A 26,960-nucleotide genomic window follows, 5' to 3' on the forward strand; every position below is an offset into this window, starting at 1 on the left:
CCACTGCAATCTACCATTTGACTTTTTCCATTGAATGCATTGATTCAATTCACATCCAGTCCTCAAATGTTGGTGGAGCACCCAGTAACTGCATGGTCCTCGGAGGACACAGGATGGTCACTGACACCTAAGACAGGTCCTAAAAAAGGCAAATTCGACCTCTTAAAAATCACATGAAAAGTGATATTTATAAGCATGGACACATGATCTCTGTATGTTAGTATGTGAAAATAGTAATGCAAATGTAAACAATATTGTAAATTTTAAAAAAGAGGGAAAGACTGGAATAATTTTCTTTTTAATATTTATTTGTTTTTGAGAGAGAGAGAGCACGAGCTGGGGAGGGGCAGAGAGAGGGGGACAGAGGATCCCAAGTGGGCTCCATCACTGACAGCAGCGAGCCTGATGCGGGGCTCGAACTCTCAAGCCACGAGATCATGACCTGAGCCGAAGACGGCCGCTCAACCGACTGAGCCACCCAGGTGCCCCTAGAATAATTTTCAAGTTACAAGCTTAAAAGAAAAACAATAATAAAATGTATGACTGTATGCGCAGCATTCTTCAGCTTGTGTTTTAAAAGCTGTATATAAGTGATTGGAAAATCATATCACAGGACTTCTTGTTTAAATCACTTGCTATTATAAGAAAAGGCAACATAATAAAGAGCAAAACAAAACAAAAAATAAAATAAGGCTGCTTGTGGTATGGCAGGAGGCAAAAAGAAACACTGGAAAAAATCTGCCAAGATCCGCATCATCCTGATGTTCTCCGTTGTTTTCAGATACCCTCCCAGCAGTTTTGCTGTCTCGGGCACATATCGACACACGCCGGTAATGGGAGCACATTAGAGCAGCAGTACTCTGAGGAATCCGTCCGGCTTTTAAATGTGGTTCCATTATGGCATTACACGGCGCCTCCGAGTCCCATGGCCACGTACAGAGGATAGGAGACGTGACCCAAGGAACTCGGGCAAAATGACAAAGGAGACCAGTCAGGCTCTGTGGCAGCAGATAACATTTTCTTCTTCCAACAAACCACAGAGCCTTTTAAAAAACAAATAGAATAATGATGTGGGCGAGAAGCACCCCTCCCTGGGATCAGCAGATGGAGAGGAAGAAAGTAGAAAGCAGGTGAATTGCCAAAAAAAAGGCAGGAAAGTGAAAAACATTAAAATTTCAGAGTTAATTATATACCACTGCTCAAGAAATGAGAGATAAGAAGCCAGAAAAATACTAATTTAGTGAAGGTTGAACAAACAATTCTTCTCCCAGAGGCAAAGAAAGGCAGGAGCAAGCATTTCTAAACTCTGGCGATTACACAGATGGCAGAAAGAATAAAGATGAAATTTCATTGACGACGCAAGCCCACATAATAAGGGAGAGTATTAGGAAGACAACAGCAGTCTGAAGTGTTTACAGTGTTGAGTGCAGCAACAGCTCAGCAAGCACGTAGAACGCATTATCTGAGTTGTGAAAAATTACCCTCAGAAATCATGGAAATTAATCCAGAAGTTAAACATTTATTAAAAACAAGATTAGAGATTACAGGAGAAAGGTCGAGTCTGAAGGGTCAACGAGAGCCGCACTAGCTGGTTTCTGCACCGCCCGCCAAGTGGGTTGTGTTTGATTGGGAGCGCAAGGTCCAGATGGAAGTGGAGCTTCTGGGGGCCCCATCCTCTCGGGGGGCCACCAGTCTGCGCACGGGGAAATCGCCATTGGTGTCAGCCGTTCTTGCAAAAAGCGGATGATGCAACGAGGACCCCTGACCCCTGATCCCTCCGGGACGTTCGTAACCTGGGAAGGGAAGTCAGCCTCTGGGTGTGATTAACTGCGTGGCTTGAGTACTGGACAACATTCAAAATTGAACCCAGCCCCTTCCAGCACTCGGCTGCCAAGGTATTGACTCCAATGCCCAGGTGAATGAAGCACTTTGCTGTGGGTGGCAGAGTTTTGCCTCCCATCCTTTTTTGTCGAAAGCGTCAAGCAAACAGGAAAGATCATTTGAATAGACAAGGGAGAGTCCGTCTGATGTGTTTCTTAGCATAGCACTGGAAACGAGGGATGTTGCAGGAATGTGCACAGAGCCATTCTGTGGGTGCAGGTGAAGAAGAGGTTTTCTTGATGACTAACGAGTTTGTACCATACACCCCTCTGCGTGTGAGTTCTTTCTACGCCAAGAGTGAGATTCACCTAGTGTCAGGTCCTCTTGAAACTCTGCAAAAATGTGAATGGCCCAGAATCCTCAGGTAGTCAAGAGAGAAACAAAAAAGGAAAATTTCCTGTCCTTCTACTTTGGTCTAATTTATTTTCTTGTGGGTATGCATTACCGGCTCCTTCCCCCTAGAACTCCATGAATTTGGACATATATAAAAATTTTACATGACCCAAATTTTCATCAGGAAAAGAAATAAGATTCAAAAGAAAAAAAAATCCATCCCCTTAACACCCTTTAGTTACATTAGAATTTGCAGCCCACAGCCTGAACTTCTCAAAACTCCATGAAACCCTATTCTCTCCAGCAGGTGCTATTTTGGGAGACAAAGTTGGAATGGTTATGAACTTGGGAGTCAAAAAGGTCTAGGTTTTCAAATGCTAGATTTGTCAGTTACCAGTTGTGTGACCATGAAGGTGTTCAATCTCAGTGTCATCAGTTGTAAAATGGGAACAATAACATCTACCCTATGGAAACATCCAATGCATGAGATAAAAGGCGTTTTAGCACAGTGACTGGAGCATAGGAAGATGTCAGTAAATAGCAGTCATTGTTGCTCTTACTATTATCATTATTATTAAAATAAGCTAGAATTTTGGAATAAATTTTTTCTCTAAATGATTAACTTCAAACCATTACATGGACTTTAATACAAACCACTTTCTGGGCCAAATGTGCCATATGAATAAATGCATGCTATACTGTGACAAAGCAAGAAAGTACTCAGCATTAGAAATATCTCATGGTGCACCTGGGTGGCTCAGTCAGTTGACCGTCCCACCGGCTCAGGTCATGATCTTGCAGTATGTGAGTTCGAGCCCCACATCAGGCTCTGTGCTGACAGCTCAGAGCCTGGAGCCTGCTTCGGATTCTGTGTCTCCCTCTCCCTCTGCCCTGCCTCTGCCTGTGCTCTCTTTCTCTCAGAAATAAATAAACATTTTAAAAAAATTAGAAATATCTCATACAAATATTAAGAAGAAAAAAATTAAATGTTCTATCCTCCAGTAACTCTTCTTGAGTCAGGTGTGTTTGTTCTTTCGCCAGGCACCCTAATTTCAAACTGAGTGAAACATCTGGTATTTCTCCTGATGCCTAAAGTTTTGAGATGTGACAATGTTTGTATTCCAGTGTCCTACAGTTCCAGGAAGTTCAGGTGATGACATAATATAAATTCTAAAATAAGAATACATTGTGAAAAATGTTGTGTTTCAAATAATGTGCATTCGTATTCAGAGAGAAAAGGAGAAAAATGGGTCTTCACAGAGCTCCTCCTGACCATGATTAATTGTGAATATATGGCTCACACTTAGGAGAGTGAAATGTATCAGCAGCAGAAAATAGAAGTGCCCTGGGCACTTGAAGCACAAAAGGATTTAATGTTATGTGAGTTATGTGCTTACCAAATTATCAGAAAGTTAGGAGGAATCGCCTTCCAGGAGCTGTTTGTTGCCTCACCATTGTCAGAAAGGTTGGGAATTGAGAAGCTGCCTTCTGGGGTATCTTTGATGCGGGTCAGGGATCAGAAAACCTCGTGGTCTCAACTGTTTCCCCAGAACCACACCTCTTGTCCTCCATCTGCACTGGCAAGGGCAAGTGTCCTTCGCCTCTTGACTCCCACGTGGCTGTGCTGTAGCATCTCACCTCCATCCCCAGGTTTGCCAACAGAAAGAGTAGAAATGTGCTCTGTGCTAACTTCCACTTTCAGACATCCTGGGAGCACATCTACTCCAAGTAACCCCAATTGTATCCAGAACCCAACTATAGGAGTGTCTGGAGAGGAGCTCTCTTACTTCTGAAGGAGGTGCAGGTGAAGGTGTGAAGGAAGGCTTGCTAGAAGGGGCTGGAAATGATGATGAGTAGTATAACCACCCTCGCGTCCCATGTGGTGTGGAGCGGGACTGGGTCTGGAAACTGAAGAGCCACACGTGACCCCGGACTCTGCCCTTGCCAATAGCTGTGTGGTTGTGGTGAAAACTTTTGGTTCCCTCACAGGTAAAACAAGGAGGTTGGGCTACACCCTTTCTAAGAACCCTGTCAGTTCTTGAAGCAAAAATGCACTTCTATAAAAAGCATGAGGAGAAACCATCTCCTCTCACCATCCTCCTGCCCTTACTTCCCAAATGTAGCATTGTTTTTGTCTTCGTGGTTCTTGTCTTTTCTTGGAAGCTGATAGTGGCAGCTGGAGCTCAGCTGTTCTCTGCTTAGAAGATTCCTCTAGAAGTCCTCCAACAGATCCCACCTTGGAACTTTACAATATGATGGAGTTGGGTGTAGGTAGAAGTAGGAATAGAGCAAGAAAAAGAAAGTTGGCAGGGCCGAAGCTCTCTGATCTCACACCTGAATTTCCAAGAGTCCCTAGATAGCCTCTGCCATCAGCCAATATTCTTTGAGCCACTTTCGTGAACAGAACTGAGCTGAAGACCTGTTTCAGGGCCCATAGGTTTGGCATTGGGCATCCACACAGCCTAAGACAAATCTTTCTTCTTAAGAAACTCTCAGAGCACTGCTTCTCAGACTTCCATGTGTATGCAGAGCCTTGGGATCTTGTGAAAATGCAGGTCCTGAGCCAGTGTGTGTGAGGAGGGGCCTGAGATTACACATGTCTGACAAATTCAGGTTCCACGACCACTGCTTGGTAGACCGTGCTTTGAGTGGCAAGGTTTAGGTTTGCACGCACCACACTCCCACCAGCCTCACCCCACGTGGGCTGATTTAAATGCAAATATCTGGGATAGACTGTCATAAATTGAGGATTCTGTAAAGAACCCTGAAGATAAGGAGCTGAGGGATTTTTTTCCCCAGTAAATATTAAGTACCGATCCTGATGTAATAGGCACCACACAATGTGTTGCTCAGAGACACATAGACCAATAGGTCTGGTCTAACAGTTGCTCCCCTTCCCATATCATAACTTTTTCCTTGCCCACCCTTTCTTCTGAATCTAACTCTCTGGGTTTGGGCCTCAGTTTCCTCATCTATAAAATGGGATAGAAATATCTACCTATAGAATTGGTCAGAAGAATAAGTAAGATACTACATGCCAAGAGCACTTGGTATATTACTAGGAGCTTTGAAATGTTACTTGTTTCCTCATCATTATGGGTGTCATTGCCTAATCCTGCTTCACCCTGGCACCTCTCTTCCCACAGGTGTAAAGAAAGATACTACTCACAGTTGCTTGTCTCATCTTCATAGCATGGAAAATCTGCCATTCACTCTCAAAGGATAAGGGGAATATTGATTGAATGGTATGAAACAGAGTTGTAAAAACTTGAAAAAAATATCTTAAGTTTGTTTATTTATTTATTATGAGAGAGAGAGAGTGAGCAAGCAAGCAGGGGAGGGGCAGAGAAAGAGGGAGAGAGAGAATCCCAAGCAGACTCTGCACTGTCAGCACAGAGCCTGGTGTGGAGCTCAAACCCACAAACTGTGAGATCATGAGCTGAGCCAAAACCAAGAGTCTGATGCTTAACCAACTGAGTCACCCAGGAGCCCCCAAAAGCTTGAAAATTTTTATTCTAAAGTGTTACCCTGTGAATTTATAGAACTGCTTGGCCTAGTAAGTAAGGGTAAGAAAAACAGAAAAAAGTAAGTGACAAAAAAGAAGAAATTGAGCAAATGATCAAAATATAGGCATAAATTAAGAATGGGGATGTTCATGGCAGCTTTGTATCTAATGACAAAGAAATTAGAAACAACCTAAATGCCCAGCATTCCAGATACGGGTGGTAAAACACTGCATATCTGTACACAGAATATTGCATAGCCTTTAATGTTTACTTTAGATTTTTAGAGGCATGAAAAAGGCTTTTGACATGATGTTTGGAGTAAGAAGAAAATCAAGCTACAAATTTGTATATACCAAATGAAAACATACAGAGAAAAAAGGGAAGAAGGAAACATGCTATAGTGTAAATCGTGGTTGCATCTGAGCGGCTGTGGTTTTGTTTGTCTCCTTGTACTTCTCATACTTCTGAAACCCTCAGTAAAGTAACCACAGTGTATTATGAGCACAAGTGCTGGCACCAGATTGCGGCTGTACTGGTGTTTTACCCTCTTTGCCACCTACCAGCTGGGCTAGTCACTGCACACAGTTCTCTCCATGTCTCTATTTCCTCATCAGTAAACTGGGGATAGTAATAACATTTAACTGTTGGAATCCTGTCAGGATAAAATGAGTGAACATGTATGAAGTACTTAGAGCAGTGGCTTACACAAAATAAGTGCTTTGCAAGTATTAGCTCTTATTATGTTCATTGTTATTCATATCATCAAAAGAAAATCAGTAAAAACTGAAAGATCAAGAATTAGAGAAAGATCTATAAATAATAGCATGAGATCTGTTTTAAGTCGACATTTTATTTTGAACTAATTTTAGATTAATAGAAAAGTTGCAAAGAGTTCAGAAAGACCCTGTATATCTCTCACCCAATTTCCTTGATTGCTAACGTTTTACATTAGTATAGTATAGGCATCAAAACTGTGACATTATCATTGGTACATTACTATTAACTGAAACCCAGCTTTTGTTTGAAATTCACCTATTTTTCCATTTATGTACTTTTTCTGTTCTGGAAGGGTAAAATTTCTGAATTCTGACTAATGTGGTTGGGTTGGTTTTAATTGTGAAGCATACATAAAATCTTATAAAACAAAAATGCAGTGTTTAAAAGAAACAAGAAATAGAACACCACTAGTACCTTTGAACCTCACTTGGTATCCTTTTTCCATCACATTTTCCTTCCACCTTTCCACCCCAGAGATAATTATCACCCTGAATTTTGTGGCAATAATATCCTTGCTTTCCTTTATATTGTTACCATCCAGCTGTGAATATCCCAATAAAATATTTTTGCTTCTTTTTGAACTTTATATACGTGAAATCATATTGTATATACTCTTTCATTCAACATTATTTTGTGGTTGGGTTTTGTGTGTGTCTATGACTCATTCAGTTTCATTGCTATGTGATACTCAACTAATGTGTCTTTTGTTATTTCCTTCTGCTCCCTACCCTTCCCTGATCAAACAGACCTTCTGCTTTCATGCCCTAAGGATGGCAATAAAACAACAGAAAATCAGATTAAAATGCTTTTTAAAAAATTATTACTTCAAAAGCCCAGATCTTCAAAGATTTAAAGCTTAAACAATAGATTTACTATAGGATTTCTCTGCCTTCACCTTATAGACATTTTAGTCCAGATAATTCTTTGTTGTGGGAGTTGTCCTGTGCATTGTAAAATGTTTAGCAACATCCCTGGTTTCTATCTACTAGATGTTTGTAGTACCTACTTCATCCCCAGTTGTGACAACAAAAAAATATCTTCAGACATTGCCAACATCCCTGAGACACAACTGAGAACCACCAGTTTTGAAGACTAAGGAAAGAGCCCATGTAAACTGCTTGAATCACATGAAAATTCTCTAGATGGGAAATTAAGAGAGTGAGAAAGGAATACAGGAGCATGGAATGAGATGCCTGTGAGATGGGCTCCATAGTCAGTCCCACCCCATGACCAGATCCTGGGATACAGGGTCAAATGACCAAAGCTCAATGTTTATTGGGGACTCCAAAGGAATTCATATTCACCATGTCCAGGAAGAGCCCAGGGTACATGTTCTCCTGTTGCCCATCAGGGCGAGAGAGCAATGTTATGTTTAAGCAGACAGATCTAAGACAGTCTCAACAGAGTTTCCTGCAACCAGAGAAACTTGGGAGCTGCTGAATGTTTTGTGAGTACCCAAGGGCTATAACAAGGTAGCACAGAGAGCTAGAAATCTGAGAAGGCCAACAGCTTGGGCCAGGAAGGACAAAGTAGTGCTCTCCACGCATCAAGGGCTGAACGCTCAATAGAAACAGGAATGAAGGTGGCACCAAGGACCAGCCACTGCTCTCCTCTATTGATAACTTAATTCCGTATAAGCTTCCTAAGAAATTAGGCACAAGTCCAGAAAATGCACAGCAGATCCAAATTGATAATTATGATTCCATGGCTTGGCAAAATAGAAGCTTAAGAGGAAATTAGTGTTAAAAAATAAAGTAAATCCAGGCTAATTAGACAAGAAAAAGAAATAAAAGACATCTATATTGGTAAAGAAGAAGTAAAACCATCTGTATTCACAGACCACATGATTTTATATATAGAAAATCCTAAGGAACACACACACAAACACACACACGACCTATTAGGACTAATAAACAAGTATATCAAGTTTGCAGGATATAGGTTCAATATACAAAAATCAATTGTATTTCTAAACACTAGTAGGGAACAACCCAAAAAATAAGGTAAGAAAATTTATAATTTAACAATTAACAAAATTCACAATTCAATTTACAGCAGCATCAAAAAGAGTAATTATTTAGGAATAAACTTAACAAAAGAAGTGTTGTAAGACTTGTATACTGAAAACTACTGTTAAAGAAACTAAAGACCTAAATAAATAGAAAGGCATTCTATGTTCATAGATCGGAAGACTTCATATTGTTAAAGTGGCTATTTTTTTCAACACAAACTATCAAAACCTCAGCTTCCCTTTTTGCATAAATTGAAAAGTTGATACTAAAATTTATGCAGAAATGCAAGAGATCCAAAATTACCTAAATAAGCCTGAAAAAGAACGAAGTAGAGGAACTCACACTTCTACTATGAAGCTACAATTATCAAGACAATAGTATTGGCATAAGGATAGACATATTGTATAAATCAATATAATAGAATTGAAAGTCCAGAAATAAGCCATTCATTTATGGCCAACTGCTTTCCAACAAACGACCATATAATTCAATGAGGAAAGGACAATCTTTTCAACAAATGATGCTCAGACACCCAGATATCCATGAGCAAAAGAATGCAGTTGGACTCCTACCTCACACCACATATGAAAACTAATTCAAAATAGATCAAAGACCTACATGTAAGAGCTAAAACCATAAAACTCTTAGAAAATGTAAGTGTAAATCTTTGATTTTAAATTAGGCATTAGATATTACCCCAAAACACAAGCAATTTTTTAAAAAAATTATAAATTCAACTTCATCAAAATTTTAGTACTTTTTTTCTATAAAAGACATAATTTAAAAAGTAAAAAGAATGTATAGGATGGGAGAAAATAATTGTAAATCATATATTTGATAAGGGACTTGTATCAAAAGTATACAAAGAATTTTACAACTCAACAGTAAAAGAGCAAATAACCCTCCCACTAAATAGACAAAGGGTTTGAAAGACCTTTCACCAAAGAAGACATACAAATGGCCAATAAGCACAAGAAAAGATGTTCAACATCATTAGTCACTAGGGAAATGGCAACTTAAAACCACAATGAGATAACACTTTACACAAATCAGGATAATTATAATAATAAAATAGTAAGTGTTACCAAGGTTGTGGAAAAACTGGAGCCCTCATACACTACTGGGAGGTATGTAAAATGGTGCAGCCACTTTGGAAAACAGTATGACAGTTACTCAAAAAGTTAAACAGGGTTACCATATGACCCAATAATTCCTCTCCTAGGTATATACCCAAAAGAGATGAAAACATATAGCCACTTAAAAACTTTTACACAAATGTTCATTGCAGCATTATTTTATTTATTTATTCTTAATAAAGAGTCTTTTTTTTAATGATTCATTTATTTTGAGAGAACAAGAGAGAGAGAGAGAGTTGGGAGAGGGGCAGAGAGAGGAGAGAAAAAGAATCCCAAACTGACAGCACAGAGCCAAACACGGGGCTCAATCCCACGAACTGTGAGGTCATGACCTGAGCTGAAACCAAGAGTCTGACACCCAAGAGCCACCCAGGCATCCCACACCATTATTTTAAATAGCCAAAGACTCCACTGATTGATGGATGGATAAACAAATGTAATGTATCTATGTAATGGAATATTATTCAGCAATAAAAAGGAATGAAGTACTTATTTATGCAACAATATGGAGAACACTTGAAAACACTGTGCTAAGTGAAAGGAGCCAGTCACAAAAGGTCACATATTATATGATTCCATTTAAATGAAATGCCCAGAATAGGCAAATCCATAGAGACAGAAAGTGATTAATAGTTGCCAGGTGCTCGATGAAATGGAGTGACCCTTAAGGAGTATGCGATTTCTCTTTGGGGGGAGGAAAATGTTCAGGAATTAAATAGTGGTAATGGTTGTACAACTTTGTAAATATGTAAAAACCTCTGAATTATACACTTTAAGAGAGTGAATTCTATTGTATATAAATCATATTTCAATTATTCTTCCAAAAAATGTTTCTCAGATTAAGCATTAATAGTAAATAAACCACAAAAGCAAAAAATTAATTGACTAATTAAATATGTCCTATTTCTTGCAGACCTGAGTTTATAGCCTGAATACTATACTGGCCACAACTATCTGAGACATCTCCTATTTTAATTTTTTGTCTTTTTTTCTTAGAGAGTGAGCATGAATTGGGGAGAGGGGCAGAGGGACAGGGAGAGAGAAAGAGAGAGAGAATCTTAAGCAGACTCCATGCTCAATGTGGAACCCAGTGCAGGGCTTGATCCCACGACCCTGGGGATCATGACCTGAGCCGAAATCAGGAGTTGGACACTTGACCAACTGCACCACCCAGGTGCCCCTCCCCTATATTAATTTTGAAATTTGCTGTCTCAGTGGTCTTAGCTGCCCTGTGCATCCTCAGGGTTCGTGTGTCCGCCACAGTCTCCCCACACATCTTCATCTCTGGGGCCCCCTGAGACTGTGCCAAAAGCACCTTGGAGATGCCACATGATGAGCTTTGTGGATTGTGGTATTTTATATAAATATAAACTCTCTATTTGTGACCCTCTTTGTGACAAAAGAGCAACCCTACCCTTACTCATCTCTTTGCCAAGATTCTAAAACCTGTATTTCCATCCCTGACCTTGGAGTCTTCAACTGCCCACAGGGGCATTCACAATTAGCTATTCTACCATCACTTCCTCTATCCAGGTAGATACTTCATATTTCATAAAACCAAGTGGTGAGGAGAGCCTCTCTTCTCTCTTTCTGTCACTATTAACAGCCTGTATTTCCACTTTGATGGAAGTTTAGCGTGTACTCTCATACAACCTCCTTGAACTCACAACAAGACCTTTGGTGAGGTTGCTCTTACTGCTCTTTCCATTTTACACATGAGGAAACTGAGACTTCAAAGAGGTGAAGGATGTGGCAAATCCAGGACAACCAACCCAGGTCTCAAATGTCCACACCTATGAGGAAACATTCTGTCCTCCATTTCTTCTAGCCCTCCACAGCCATTCAGCAAGGTGTAGCCTGTGTGAGCCAAGGACTGACTGAGTGGACAGAAAAATTTAGCACTGATTCATCCTTCATAACATTTCACCAGGTGGCCCTCTCCATCCCTACTTCCACTGCTAGATGGTTCTCAGTCTCCATCATTGTCTGGAGGGCCTGTTAAAACACAGATTGCTGGGCCCCATCCCCAGAGTTTCTGATTCAGTAGGTCTGGAGTACAGCCTGAGAGTTGGCATTTCTAACCCCATGGCTGGCGCTGCATTTCCCTGCTCTGGTCCATCCTGCACACCACCATCCTATTGACTTGCCATCTTGTCTTTCTTCCCAACTAGACTGTGAGTCTGAGGAATGAGGCTCATTCCTCTTTGTCTCTTTTCTGCCTCACCCATTACCCTGCACAGGCCTAGCATGTAAGGATCCTCCTAGTCTCACCTGAGCCCTCATCCTGAATTCAAAATCCTGCCTGTGGATAATTCCTTGACCCTGGAAAGTCACTCAGCCTTTTCAAAGACAGTGTCTACCTCTGTAAAAATGAGATGATAAGAATGCCTATATGTAGGGTTATTGAGAGATTTAATGAGAATAATGTTGAAGGGCTTAGCACAACCAAATGGACTGTAAGTGCTCAATAAACACTATCATTATTTCCCATTCTGCCCCTTGACCATGGCATGCACATTACCCCTCTATGCCTTTACTCATAACTCTCTTCTAGCCTAGAATATTAGCTCTCTTCAGCCCCTTTTCTCCACCTAGGCTCTTTCCATCCTTTCAAATTCTGCCTCCACCCTATGCCTCCATTGATTTGTCCAACATGTGGGGTTCTCTCTTGTAAATTTGGAGCCCTTAGCTATCTTTATCCGTCACTAGTCCAGACTCTCAGACTGCCTTATACCATCCTTTTCACAATTGTACTGGTTAATTGTCACATATTTGCAACTAAATTGTAGGAAGCTCATGCAATGCTTGCATATTAATGTCCATAGCCCCAACCCCAAATCTCAAGGAGTATTTGTGGAATGAAAAGTTCTGTTCTTAATGGACTCGACAGAGAATTAAGGCATCCAGTTGTATGCCATGTAAAGAAGTAACAAGCAACATGAGAATACCAATTTTTAAATGTTTTGGCTTTAAGGTTTAATTCAGCTGTTAGCACTGGATCTGTTTTCATTGTGGCTTGGAATATTTTTTTCTTAAACGTGAGTTTCTTGGCTGAAATGCAGTGTGTTGACGCTCTGTAGTGAAACTTGCAACCATTCAATATAAGTGAATGTTGAGGGGAAAAGTCAAGAGCCTGCTCTGGGAACTTTGATGCTCTTATCTCCCAAATTTAAAAGAACAACCCTGCCCCAGTGAGACAACAGATGGAGATGTGAACTTTTGCTCTATGTCTACATGATATTTTTTTTAAGGGTAGAAACAAGGTGGAGTAAATATTTCCAGCATTCTCTGAATTCCTGAAGCAATGTTGAAATAGACATTTTCCTGAGGAGCTGTTAGAAGCTATTGTGTTTGACTACTACAGAGTTGAGTCTTTTCCATCCAAAGTTATTTAATTCTTGCTTATTATTATTCTGCAGAAATATTTTTGGATCCCATCCTATCCCACCACTTTCATGAATATAGTCATAACAGCTGCACATCACTGTTGGACCAGGATCCAAGTCTGTCACCACATCCAAGTGTCTGCCCTGTTTCCTTGTGACCTACTGATCACAGTTTCCTCATCATTTCATAGATGATTAGGAGCTCTCTGGTCAATGGCTGAGCACTTAGGAGTTCCCATCATCTCTTCCCTTAGCAACCATTTATTTGAATACTAAGGTTTTTAATTCATTATCCTGTTTCATCCTCAAAACAGCTCATGAGAATGTTGTATAATTGTGTTCATCTGACCAAAGAACAGAAATGAGACTCAGAAACCACCAAAGAGCTAGACGGCACAACCCGGAAGTAATGGGCATTTGGACGTCTAGGGATGACCACTGAGATGCAAGAGACAAGATGGAGTTGGGAAGTGGGTAGGTTCTACCTCTGCCATGGAGTTGTAACCATTCCAGAAAATCCCCCTTGGACAGTGGATGTGCCTGCCTGCTGTACAGTCTGCTGGTTCTCTTCGTGGGTCATTGTGATGCCATCACGTCTTTTCTTTCCTTATAGCTCCCTTTTCTCTACCCCTGCTGCCCTAGGTCTGCACCTCACAAATGACATATCAGCACTTTCATCCTTGCCTCAGGCTTCACTTTCTTGAGGACCCGGGTTAAGACAATTATGTTCTACTCCCAATTTAAAAAGTTAGGTTATTGTTTTAAAATGGTTCAGTTAGGGGCGCCTGGGTGGCTCAGTCGGTTAAGCGTCCGACTTCAGCTCAGGTCACGATCTCGCGGTCCCTGAGTTTAAGCCCCGCGTCGGGCTCTGGGCTGATGGCTCAGAGCCTGGAGCCTGCTTCCGATTCTGTGTCTCCCTTTTTGTCTGCCCCTGCCCCGTTCATGCTCTGTCTCTCTCTGTCTCAAAAATAAATAAACGTTAAAAAATTTTTTTAAAAAGTCCCATTTGGGGGAGACTTAAAAAAATAAATAAATAAAAAAAATAAAAAAAATAAAATGGTTCGGTGAGGCCTGGATAGAAAATGGAATACAGTAACATAAACTACAGTTCAGAAAAGCATCTCAAATAGAAGCAGTGGGTAGGACTCCCTTATGAATATGGAATATGAATCTGTGTAGATCAGACAAGTGATTACTTCAAATAAAAGTAAAAGTCAAGTTGAACACGCATTGTCTTCTTTGAGGCTTTGTCAAACTTTTGCTTTATTTTCACATAAAACATTCTGGGCTCTCTAGTAGAACAACTGAGTTTTTCTAGAATGAGTACAAGACAATGCTTTCCAGTATGCAATTTTGTTGCTAAGGCCTAAGAAGAGACAAAAACCATAGAGACATCATTGGAACTCCCACTCCTTTTTAGTAAAAACAAGTAGTTTACTTCTCTGCCAAGATTATTATGAAACCAGCCCCAAATTTACAAATGTTATGCCAGGAGAAAAAGCAGAAAAATTTATTCATAAAATTCCTATATAAAACATCTCTATGGACATCACATAAAATTCAATGGCATAAAATGTGGAAAAGCCATTACTATCGTATGTGTATGAGCAGATATTTTACTTTATAGCTGGATAAAAATGCTCATGTCCAAAGTATGAGTCAACTTTTGGCCTACATACAAGCCAAGTTAGACTGGACTACATGGAACAACAAATAAACCCTGAAACCACGCCTTTATAAAGTCTGATGCAGCTGGGTGATCCCCTCTTGTATTGTAGCTGGGCCATGTAGAACGAGGGTCTTCCAAGATCATTGCAGCATGGAAAGAGTTGGCAAAGGCACACCAGCTCTTAAATACACTGGCCTGGAAATGACACCATGGGAAATGCTGGGAGGAAACAATGTGGGGACATCATAACACTGTCCTTGCCATAGTATTTGTATGAGGGAGAAAAATTAATGACTTTATCACTGCTGATTACCAATAAGAATCCATGCTATGGGGAAATGATGTGTGCGTCTGTGTGTGTGTGTGTGTGTGTGTGTGTGTGTGTGTGTGTGTGTGATTAAATAACCTGAGCAATGTCATGTGACCTAGAAGAGCAGTCATGTGATCAGTACTGATGGGGTGTGAGTCTTATGTCCACAAGAGGGGCCATTACTAGGTAAAGAGAAGAGAAATGGATAAATTCCTAGAAACACACTACCTCCCAAAACTGAAGCAGAAAGAGATAGAACATTTTGATAGACTGATTACCAGCAAGGAAATTAGATCAGAAATGAAAAAACTCCCAACAAACAAAAGTCCAGGACCAGATGGCTTCACAGGTGCATTTTACCAAACATTTGAAGAAGAATTAATACCTCTTCTTCTCAAACTATTCCAAAAACATAGAAAAGAAAAGTTCCAAATTCATTTTATGAGGCCAGTGTGACCCTGACAACAAAACCAGATAAAGACTACAAAAAAAAAAAAAAAAAAAACCTGTAGGCCAATATCTCTAATGAACATAGAAGCAAAAATGCTCAACAAAATATTAGCAAACAATACATTCCAACAATACATTAGAAAAATCATACACCACAATCAAGTGGGATTTATTCCCAGGATGCAAGGGTGATTCAATATTTGCAAAACAACCAATGTAATCCATCACATCAATAAGAGAAAGGATAAAAACCATATGATCATTTCAGTAGATGCAGAAAAAGTTTTTGACCAATGTGAGACCTGAAGGCATAAAAATCCTTGAAGAGAGCACAAGCAGTAATTTCTCTGACATCAGCCATAACAACATTTTTCTAAATATGTCTCCTGAGGCAAAGGAAATAAAAGCAAAAATAAACTATTGGGACTGATCAAAATAAAAAGCTTCCACACAGCAAAGGAAACAACAAAACTAAAAGGCAACTTATGGAATCGGAGAAGATATTTGCAAATGACATCTGATAAAGGATTTCTATGCAAAATATATAAAGAACTTATATAACTCAAAAACCCCAAATAATCAAATTTAAAAATAGGCAGAAGGCATGGACATTTTTCCAAAGAAGACATACAAATGACCAACAGACACATGAAAAGATGTTCAATATCAGTCTTCTTCAGGGAAATGCAAATCAAAATGACAATGAGATATCACCTCACACTTGTCAGAATGGCTAAAATAAAATTAAAAAATCCACGAAACAGCAAGTGTTGGCATGGATATCGAGAAAAAGGAACCTTCATGCACTGCTGGTGGGGATGCAAACTGGTGCAGCTACTGTGGAATACAGTATGGAAGTTCCTCAAAAAATTAAAAATAGAACTACTCTACAATCCAGGAATTGCACTAGTGGGTATTTACCCCCAAAATACAAAAACACCCATTCAAAGGGATACATATATCTGTACATTTATTGCAGCATTATTCACAATACCCAAGATACAGAAGCAGCCCAAGTGTTCATCAATAGATGAATGGACAAAGAAGATATGGTACACACACACACACACACACACACACACACACACACAATGGGAATATTATGCAGCCATAAAAAAGAATGAAATCTTGCCATTTGCAATGACATGGATGGAGCTAAAGAGTATAATCCTAAACAAAATAAGTCAGAGAAAGACAAATATCATATAATCTCACTCATGTGTGGAATTTAAAAACTGACACAAATGAGCAAAGGATAAAAAGGGAGAGACAGACCAAGAGACAGTCTCTTAACTATAGAGAACAAACTGGTTATTAGAGGGGAAATGGGTGGGGGGGTCTAAAGAGTATCATGATGAAAAAAATAAAGAAAATAAAACAAAGAAAAGAGGCTACATATGAATGTCAATCCACACTCAGCATTACCCCCAGAGAACAGCCAGTAGTCGATAGCATATTCCTGATCTTGAATCAGTATTTAAGAAAACGGAGAAAATTCCACCTGTAATCCAAATGCATGCACCTTTTTTTCAGTACATGTTTCAATTATAGATGCAATTTCCACTGTGGCAAGAAACAAGCAGCAAATACGAGACATTGCTTTTCCAAAATGAATTATGACAGCTGTCAAAGTAAAGGAGGCTCACATGAGGCTTTGAAATGAAGGATGATAATTTCAGCAAAGATCATTTCTGTGATTTCAGGAAGATTATTCAAGGGACATCTGGCAGCAAACTTTTCAGTATCTTGAAAGACCTGAATCAATCACTTCAGGCCCAAACTAGAAAAATTCTTAGCATTGAGAATAGGCTCTCCAGACTTCATTAAGACAACCAAGCCGAATTGCAAACAACTTAGTCCCTGAGAACTGGACTGTTCTCAACTCTAGGTGATTTCCTTCGCTTATCAGTGGAGTAGATTGATGGCATATTGTTGGGCATACTTAACAACTCAAGCCCAAATGTTGTGACAGAACATGAAGAAATTATTTCTAGGAATATATGCAACCCAAGAATGGATTAGGTACCCAAGCATTCAGGACTACCTTCCAGGCTGAAACATTCCATCTTTCAGCTTCCTGTCAATATCACAATTGCAGGGTGCTATGAGGTGTCCTAAGGAGAAATCTCCCCATAAAGAAACTCTGACAAAGTCACCACACATTTGCCATTCTCAATGACCTATGCCCTTGAGATAGGATGCTCTAGAAATACGGAATAAGAAAATAACAAATGGGAGGGGGGGTGCTCATCTATGCACGAATCCGTTTTCCTCCTAGCCAGATACATATTTTTGGTGAAATAGTATAAAAATATTATCCTTGTCACTAATATGAAATATATTATCTAAAATGTTAACTGCTTTTATTTAAAATCCATGATGAATCTTTTAAGTTTTCCTGAAATTGCCTGAGTATGCATTGCATATCATTAAATGGCTCATAAATGAAAAGATGTTCCAGGAATATTCTTAGCTGCTCCTGTGAATAGCCTTTGAGGAGTCAGTAGAAGTGTAGGGCTTATCTTCTGGCTTCTGTTAACTTCTAGGCCCCAGGGGAGGCTGGGCCAAGAGGAAGTCATAGTCCCTGACTCCCTGGTGGTCTTCTTACCTGCTTCTGTTCCCTTTGTCTCCTGGTCCACAGGTCTGAGCAGGGATGTCCAAACACTTAAGATCCAGATGGTGAAATTCCATCCAGATATGAGGAGATAGTCACTAAAGGCCTGGAGACAAATAGCAGCTACTGGCCAATGGAAAAGGTCTCTACTCCACGACCTTGAGCACTGGGAAAGCAGGAAGGTTTTGCTGATGTTGCAGGCTGTCTATTATCATGGTGTTTCTCAATTTTTTTTTTTTTTGCCTACATTTTTTGGTAAGAAATATATATGTATGTAATATATAACTATATATATAATGGAAACAGAAATTTCCTAAATCAATATTTTCCCCTCCCCTTTGAAATATGCTTATTTTCTCTCATTTTCTATTCTGCTCTATTCTATTTCATTTCTAAAATGTCGCTCAGACGGAAAACAAATCTGTGGTTTCCAGGGGTTATGAACAGTATGTCTGGCAGGAGGAGACAGTGACTATAAAAAGGTAATTTTGCCTTTCATGGTGAGGGAGAGTTTTGTATCTTCATTATGGTGGCAGTGATCATACACATATATATGTATGACAGAATTGCACACACACATAAAGGTGTGCTCGTAATAATGGGAAATCTGAGTAAGGCCACTAGTCTGTAGTAGGTAAATGTACTGGGCCAGTGTCAGTTTCCTGGTTTTGATAAGGTGCTATAGTCAGCTAAGATGTCTATTGGGTGAAGCTGGGCGATGGGTACACGGGACCCCTCTGAACTACTTTTGCAACTTCTTGCGCATGTCTATTTCAAAACAAAAATGTTTTGAATATTACTAAAGACCCATTAAATTACTCAAGGTCACAATCCGTAGTTTAAAAATGAAACCCTGGTTCACCAAGAGTGGATGTTGGATCAGCAGCAACTGTGCCTACATAAACTGATTTGTCTGAAGAGATACATCGGCCTGTGCAGACCTGTATTTGAACTGGCTGGGACTCCACAACCTTAAGTCTCACTAGCCCCCACCTCAACCCCTGCCAGTGGACTGGGAAGCTAGGGGTTGCACAGAGTAGACAGACTTTTATTTCATTTTCTTTGTGTGTCATCCTCTAAATGTCCCTACCCTATCCCTCCCCCATTTTTTTTTTTAGACACTTGATCCTGGGGCACCTGGGTGGCTCAGTCGGTTAAGAGTCAGACTTTGGCTCAGGTCATGATCTGACAGTTCCTGGAACCCTGCGATAGGCTCTGTGCTGACAGCTCAGAGCCTGGAAACTTCTTCGGCTTCTGTGTCTCCCTCTCTCTCTCTGCCCCTGCCTCGCTCATACTCTTTCTTCCTCTCGCTCAGAAATAAAAAATAAAAAAGTTAAAAGACACTGATCCTCATTCCACCGCTCAGACATTAGAGCACTGTTCCTCAAAGCGCCGTCGTTGGCGCCCTGCCTCACTTAAGGCTATGAATGCAGATTCCTGCTACTCACTGAAACTCACTTAATTGGATTCTTTGGAGGCGGTGTTCAGAAATATACACTTTTAAACAAGCTTGCCAGAGGTTTTTATGTGCACCACGTTGGCTTGAGAAGCTTGTTGAAACCCGATCCGTGAATATGCAGGACGTCAATTACAACACTGGAAGTGAATTTGAGTTAAAAAGTTCCTCTGTTGTGAAGATAGGATTTCTGAGGTTAGCTTTCGTTCCAACTTATATGATCTTTGAGCAATAAAGTTTCCAATGTTGACATAAGCCATGTTTCCTGCCTTTGATGACAAAAACATTACTTTGGTGACTCAGTTTCTCCAAATGTGAGGACAAAAATTCCAGTAATCTCCCTAATTCACAGCACTTCCGTAGATAATGACCGTTTGTTCTCAGATGGAAGTAATTTCATTAGCATAAGTGGATGCATATTTTATAAACACAGACGCATGTGTTTCATATTCTTCTCATATTTATTTACACATTCTGTAAACACATGTATACACAGAGCCACATGGACATTTTTAGAGGAGCACATGGAACATTTTGCACATGTAAATACCACAGTTGATGCCTCTGGGGCTTTTTTTCTCAGGTGGCAAATCGGTTACCACTCAGAGGCTCTCAGTTACTACTTTTCCCAAATAAAAATACACCCAGGTCAGCCTCTGGACTCTTCTCAATCTCCCTCCTCCTCTCGGAATGTCCTGGCCTCTAGAGCGTCTAATTTATTGGGGAACTGATGCATCCTAAAATGGTAATGATTTCTAGTAAGTCAATATCATGGCTTTCCAGATAACATCTCTAAATGTACCCAGCCTTAAAGAAGAGGAGTTAGATTGACGAGGTGCCTACTTTCCGCCAAGAAGATTTTATAGCTCCCTCCTATGAACACCAAAGGTCTTGGACATACTTGGAGTCAAGTTAAAGTGAACCTTGTCCTGGAAATTCAGGCCCACACAGAGCTCAGTGGTGGAACGCGTGGAATGGCAAAGGTGGCAAAGGTACTCTTAGATGTTAAGATATTTTCTTTCGGGGCACCTGCCTGGCTCAGTTGGAAGAGCATGCAACTCTTGATCTCTGGGTTGTAATTTCCAGCCCCTCGTTGGGTGTAGAGATTACTTAAAATGAATACATTTTTAAAATAATAAAATAAAATGAATAAATAAATTTTGGAGAGCCTGGGTGGCTCAGTGGGTTAAGTGTCCGACTTCGGCTCAGGTCATGATCTCACCGTCCATGAGTTCGAGCCCCACATCAGGCTCTGTGCCAACAGCTCAGAGCCTGGAGCCTGCTTCGGATTCTGTGTCTCACTATCTCTCTGCCCCTCCCCCTGGTTGCACTCTGTCTCTCTGTCTCTCTGTCTCTCTCAAAAATAAAATAAAAACATAAAAAATAAATAAAAAATAAATTTGAAAATAATAATAAAATAAATGAATAAATAAATTAAAACTTAAAAAAAATAGTTTCTACTGAGCCTCTTACACGAGGCTGAAATAGACCCAAATGTTATCTCTTGCATCAGAAGCACTCAGTTAACTACAATCCAGTGTCTCTTGAACTAAATTTTATTTTTTTCCAGATACTAAATACAATGTGAGAGGGAAAAGAATGTTAGGTAGAAATGGTGCTCTACCAATGTTCTCTTGATTTAAACAGTGTGTTTTGGTCCAGAGACCATGTGATCCTGTTTTCCCCCCTCTTTAAATTTGTTAAGTTTTGTTTGGTTTTTTTTCTGATAGTGAAGGCAAAAATAATAACTGTCGCCTGCTAAGGGTTTATGTTGCACCAGGAACATCCTAAACCCTTTTACATTCATCCTTGCAAAAGGGCTAGGGGGTTAGTGTTCTTGTCCTCATTTTATAGGTGAGAAAATGGATGCTCAGAAAGAGCCAATGGCTTGTTCAAGATTACACAGCTAATTAGTAACTGATTAATAAAAAGATGTGAATCTAACACCCATGTGCTGGGTTGGATAGTGTTCCCCCAAGTTCACCTATTTCCCAGAACTTCAGAATGTGACCTTATTTGGAAATAGGGTCATCACAAACATAATTAAAGTCATAGTGGAGTAGGGTGGGCCCCTACCCCAATATGGTGGTGTCTATAAAAAGAGAAGAAACACAGAGCTCCAGGAGAATGCCACGTGATGACAGAAGAGGCAGAGATTGGGGTGATGAGGATGGCTGGTAACACGTGAGGCTGAGAGAAAGACACGGAACAGATTCTCTCCTAGAGGCTTCAGAGAGGACATGACCCTATTGACAAGTTGCTTACCGACTTTCAGTTTCCAGAAGTGTGAGACAATAAAATTTTTGTTGTTTCAAGCCACCCATTGTGTGGTACTGTGCTACGGTGGCCCTTGGAAACTAATACAGCCCATGATATACTCTCCAACCTGTTTACTGTTGAAATTTTGGAAAATTTCAAAGAGAATTTACTTGATCTCAAGTTCCAGAGCCAACCACTGTGGATTGTTACATTTCAGGCTCCCTTTACTTCCTCTCCACAGCCATTCCACCCATTTCTATGTTTTAAAAATAGTACTATTTTTAAATAGCACTATTGTGTATTTTCTTCTCCTTTGTTGTTTGGTCAGCTGTATTCTTTACGGGATGTGCCTTTAGGATAGTGAAAACAGCTGTGAACGCCAGCATCCTCTGTGTTCTATCATCATCATCAACAACCTCATCCTCATCATTTCAGTTCCTGGAAATTGGTCTGGTTGAGATGATGGTGGGACCCATCTGTGATGTGGAACATTGGCACAAACAATGGAACAAACTGGCTATGCGTGAGGTCCCCAGAAGATGGCAGTGTGCATCATAAAACCATGCCATCCACATTTGGCCACTTAGCCACCAGCCTGTGAATCCTGGTAGATGGCAGGCGACAGGCCTTAGGCTCCGGGAAGGACCTTTGTGAAGGATACTGGAAACAGCAATCAGACCGCTAATTAGCCTGAGAGGCCACTTGGAGTGAATATTTTCAGACTTTGCAAGGTCTTTCTTGTTTTGTTTTGTTTTTTTATAATTAAATTGTTTTGTTTACTTTTTAAGTTTATTTTGAGAGAGAGAGAAAAAATGAGGAGGGGAGGGGCAAAAAGAGAGGGGGACAGATAATCTGAGGCAGGTTCTTTGCTGACAGCAGAGAGCCCGATGTGGGGCCTGAACCCACAAACTGTAAGATCATGACCTGAACTGAAAGTCAGATGCTTAACCAACTGAGCCACCCAGGTGCCCTGCAAGGTCCTTCTTGGTAAAGAGAGAAACTGAACTGCCACTCTAAGCCCTTCACTTGCAGAAATTTCCCATTCAGACATTGGAGATTGTTGTCACTAATATTTTGACGTATCAGCTACAATCTCTATAATCTGTCCCTTACTGATCTAAGGGTTTAAGGCAGGCATCTCAGTTCCCATGTATATAGACTGTGCACAAAAGAAGGGACGGCTCAGCAAGAATGAAGCAGGGAAAGCTTGGAAGGAGCAAGGAGACAGAACACCAGGACACTATTTCTTCAGTGTTTACTAGCTGTGTGATTCTGGGGTTCTCACTTAACCTGTCTGAGCCTAAGTATCCTCTTGTTCTGTTTTTATTTTGTTTTTCATAGGCAGAATGTCTGCTCTGCTGATCCTGCACTGTCATAGCATAGCTCAAATGAGAAATGACTATTAAAGCTATAAAATATTTTTGTTATCAATTATTTTCATAGTAGTAATTCTCAAACATTATCTTAGATTAGAATCACGGGCAGAGCTTACTAAACCATGGATTGCTGGGCCCTGCCCCAGAGTTTCTTTCTGTTTCTTCTTTCTTTCTTTCTTTCTTTCTTTCTTTCTTTCTTTCTTTCTTTCTTCCTTTCTTTCGAGAGTGAGCATGAACAGGGGAGGGGCAAAGAGGGAGGGAGACAGAGAATCCGAAGCAGGCTCCGTACTGTCAGTGGGCAGCCCAACATGGGGCTCGAACACACAAACCACGAGATAATGACCTGAGCCGAAACCAAGAGTTGGACGCTTAACCAACTGAGTCACCCAGGCGCCCCACCAGAGTTTCTGATTCAGTAAGTCTGGGTGGGCTGGAGAATTTGCAGCCCAGACAAATCCCGGGGGGATACTAATGCTGCTGTCAAGGAGGACACCTCGAGAGCTCTCGAGGACACCTCTAGGTTACTTCTTAATGCAAATTAAAGAAATTATTTTCAAAACATTGGGAAATGGTGTCCTAGCCTTTATCCTGTGTGTATGTGTGGTCAGTACCTAGATGTAGTCAAATATGTAACTATCTTTTAGATTGTGTCTCTTCTGCTGGTCTATAATTTGCAAGAGCAGGTGTTTTTGCCTTATGGTATCGGCCATAGTCCACCCACCATGGCTGCCACCACCAGCTAATGGTTGCTGCATGCCTAGTGGGACCAATGTGGCCCTCAGGGTTCCCTCAAAGGCCAGAAGGGAAGCTCAGTGAAGACAAACACCTATCTTGGGAATGCTACCAGAAGTGGTTGGAAGTGTTTGGGTCACTGCTGGCTCTCCAGCCCCTTACCCTGCTCTATTTTCACCATAGTACCCCAAGTCTTATAATACAATTTTCTCTTGTTTCTTAGGTTTATTTCTTGTTTACCATCTTTCTCTCTGCCCCCAGATATAAGGAGCAAGAGTTTTGTTTACTTCAGTATGTCCCGAGAGCAGTGGCCAGTGAATAAGAGGTGCACAAACATTGCCCTGAATGAATGGATAAATGCTGGCCATGCCCTGCCTTTTCCAGTCACTCCTGATTCCACAAAGCACACATGAGCCTACTTACCGCCTTCCAGGATGACCACAAGGACTGTGGCATTGTTTTAGGGAAACACACACTAACCACAATGAACTATAAAACCCAGGTACTCAGTTCACGTTTAGAGCATGAGGTGGAGTTTACTGTATTTAGATTTTACCAAAAATGACAGTGCTGCTGCATTTTCTACATTTTATGGATTCTGAGGTCAAGGCTAGGTAGCTATTATTACCAGTTTGAGATTCTGTTTTTTCTGATCCTATAACTTGTGATTTGGGTTTTGGGATGGAACTGATCATAAGGTTGGTTCAAGATGATGATTAAGATTCTGCACTAAGAGCCTGAATAGACTAGGAAGCTGTAAAGAGAAGGCTCAGAGGAACCAGAAGCTCAGAGAAAGTATAACCTGAAGAAAAAAGATATGCACACCCAAATAAATGCTCCCCAAGTCCAGTTAAAAGGCAGTACTATGGGGCACCTGGGTGGCTCAGTCGGTTATGCATCTGACTCTTGATTTCGGCTCTGGTCATGATCTCACGGTTTGTGAGATTGAGCCCCGCATTGGGCTCTGTGCTGACAGTGTGGAACCTGCTTGGGATTCTCTCTCTCTCTGTCCCTTCCCTGCTTGAGTGTGTGCTCTCTCTCTCTCAAAATAAATAAATAAACTTTTTTTCTTTTAAAGGCAGTATTCGTGGAACTAGCAACCATTGAACACTGACAACGTTGCAGGTGGCAAGCCAAGTGCTTAGTCTTCAGGAACATTTAATTCCCTACCCTATAAAGTATACGCTAGGCTGTACCATATGAAGTTGTCATTTTTATAAGTCAAAAAAAGGTTGAGCACAGCAATATCATTTGCTTAAACTAAAAATTATCATTCCCATCTTATAGATAAGGAAAATGAGCCTCAGAGGGGATAAATAACCTGTCATCAAGCATTTGGCTAGAAAACTATGGAGTAAAAGATTTTGAACCCAGATCTGGTAGTCTCCAAAGACCGCTCCCTTCCCACTATATTATGAGGCTCTTGAAAGAAGATGAAGCTTAGGAAAAGCCATAAAAAGCCAGTTTGTATTGTACTGGTCAACATTTCTTTTAATAACTTATAGTTCTTTACTCTTCCTTTATAGTCATAAATAATGCACTTCAGGAGAACTGTATGTACAACGTTGAAGGAGCCTGAGTACTGAAAGAACCACAAATGGCTGTTTTCAGGTTATCAAATTTTAATAACATTATTTTGTTGCAATACTGCATCGAGCCTTTTAAAGAGAATGTTCCAAGAACTCATTATGTGATTATAAAATAATAAGCCTGTTTTTACAGAGTGATGAACAAGAGCCAGTCCCTCCTTGTGACAATATTCAGAATGCCCTAAATTTTTTAAAATCCTAAGCACATAATCCTCAAGCAAGAGTAGATAAAGCACAAAGTAATATAAGGAGAGAACTAAACAAAACGTGATCAAAATTAATCTGGTACATATTAAGGACACTCTTTTTTTAATGTTTTTATTCATTTTTGAGAGGCAAAGCACGAACGGGGGAGAGGCAGAGAGAGAGGAAGACACAGAACATGAAGCTGGTGCCAGGCTCTGAGCTGTCAGCACAGAGCCTGATGTGGGGCTCAAACCCACTAATCACGAGATTATGACATGAGCCAAAATCAGACGCTTAACTGAGTCACCCAGGCGCCCTGTGACACTCTTGATCATATCTCTGAATGATAATAGTCTAGACGTTGGTGATTTTTCAGTTAACTGTGATGGGAATCTTTGGGGTCTTGTCTTCAGTGTTCTGGTTTCATTGTTGTAAGTTTTCCCTTCTAGTGTGTTGTTTCATCCTAAACGCACACATTTTCGTGGCACTACTTAGAAGCTTAATAAATATGGCACAAGTAAGTGATGTTGAAAGACAAACATCTTGGTATCATTTTTTCAGGCAGGTGGTAACCACTGTGCTAAACACCGGGATGAAAATAAAGCAGCATTAGACATGTTTCTGGCTGCTCACATTGTATGTCTCAAGATGAAACTTCTGTGATCCGACACTGATTGGTGGATGAACAGAACAGAAACAGTTTTGGACTTCATGAGATTTTGACACTACAGCAGTAAGAGGGGTAAAAACGTGAGTTGGTCAGTTTAGACGTCCTCATTCACATGCAATGGGTAGAAATCCTGCCATTTCCACAGTATTAATAGCCACTCTCCAATAACTGGTTTTTTCTAATTGTGACAAGTTGTAACAAGACAAGATGGAGGCACACAAGTGGCTGTGCCAGAGGGTTAAATGTATAAGGAATGGGGTAAACGGATTATGATGGGGATTCTTATGTCCAACTTCACTTAATGAAGGATCCTGATCAGAATCAAATACATATGATGCTTCATGATATCTGTGGTGTCCAGTGTCACCTTGTTTAAGATAAAATCTGTTGGGGCGCCTGGGTGGCTCAGACGGTTGAGCATCTGGCTTTGGCTCAGGTCATGATCTCACAGTTTTTGAGTTCGAGCCCTGCGTCGGGCTCTGTGCGGACAGCTCAGAGCCTGGAGCCTGTTTCAGATTCGGTGTCTCCCTCTCTCTCTGCTCCTCCCCTGCTCGTGCTCGCTCTCTCTCTCTCTTAAAAATAAACATTAAGGGGCGCCTGGGTGGCGCAGTCGGTTAA

At 40.5% G+C, this 26,960-nt stretch overlaps 2 long non-coding RNA genes across 6 annotated transcripts in view; both read left to right on the plus strand.

Moving 5' to 3' along the window:
* Window positions 1-19,785, plus strand: part of LOC147574787 (uncharacterized) — a 40,029-nt gene extending 20,244 nt beyond the window's left edge. The window contains exons 4-7 of one of the 5 annotated variants that reach the window (XR_015243498.1): window positions 3,256-3,364; window positions 13,346-13,505; window positions 18,102-18,290; window positions 18,483-19,785. This is a non-coding gene — a long non-coding RNA (uncharacterized LOC147574787). The other 4 variants (XR_015243497.1, XR_015243499.1, XR_015243501.1 and 1 more) reach the window with 4 other exon arrangements.
* Window positions 19,786-20,089: 304 nt separating this feature from the next.
* On the plus strand, window positions 20,090-26,689 carry LOC147574788 (uncharacterized). The gene is made up of 2 exons (XR_015243306.1): window positions 20,090-20,522; window positions 26,234-26,689. It is a non-coding gene; the product is annotated as an uncharacterized LOC147574788 (long non-coding RNA).
* The last annotated feature ends 271 nt before the right edge of the window (window positions 26,690-26,960 follow it).

The sequence above is a fragment of the Puma concolor genome, chromosome D4, assembly GCF_028749965.1.
Source record: "Puma concolor isolate L17-30 chromosome D4, mPumCon1.1.hap2, whole genome shotgun sequence".
Taxonomy (NCBI): Eukaryota; Metazoa; Chordata; class Mammalia; order Carnivora; family Felidae; genus Puma; species Puma concolor.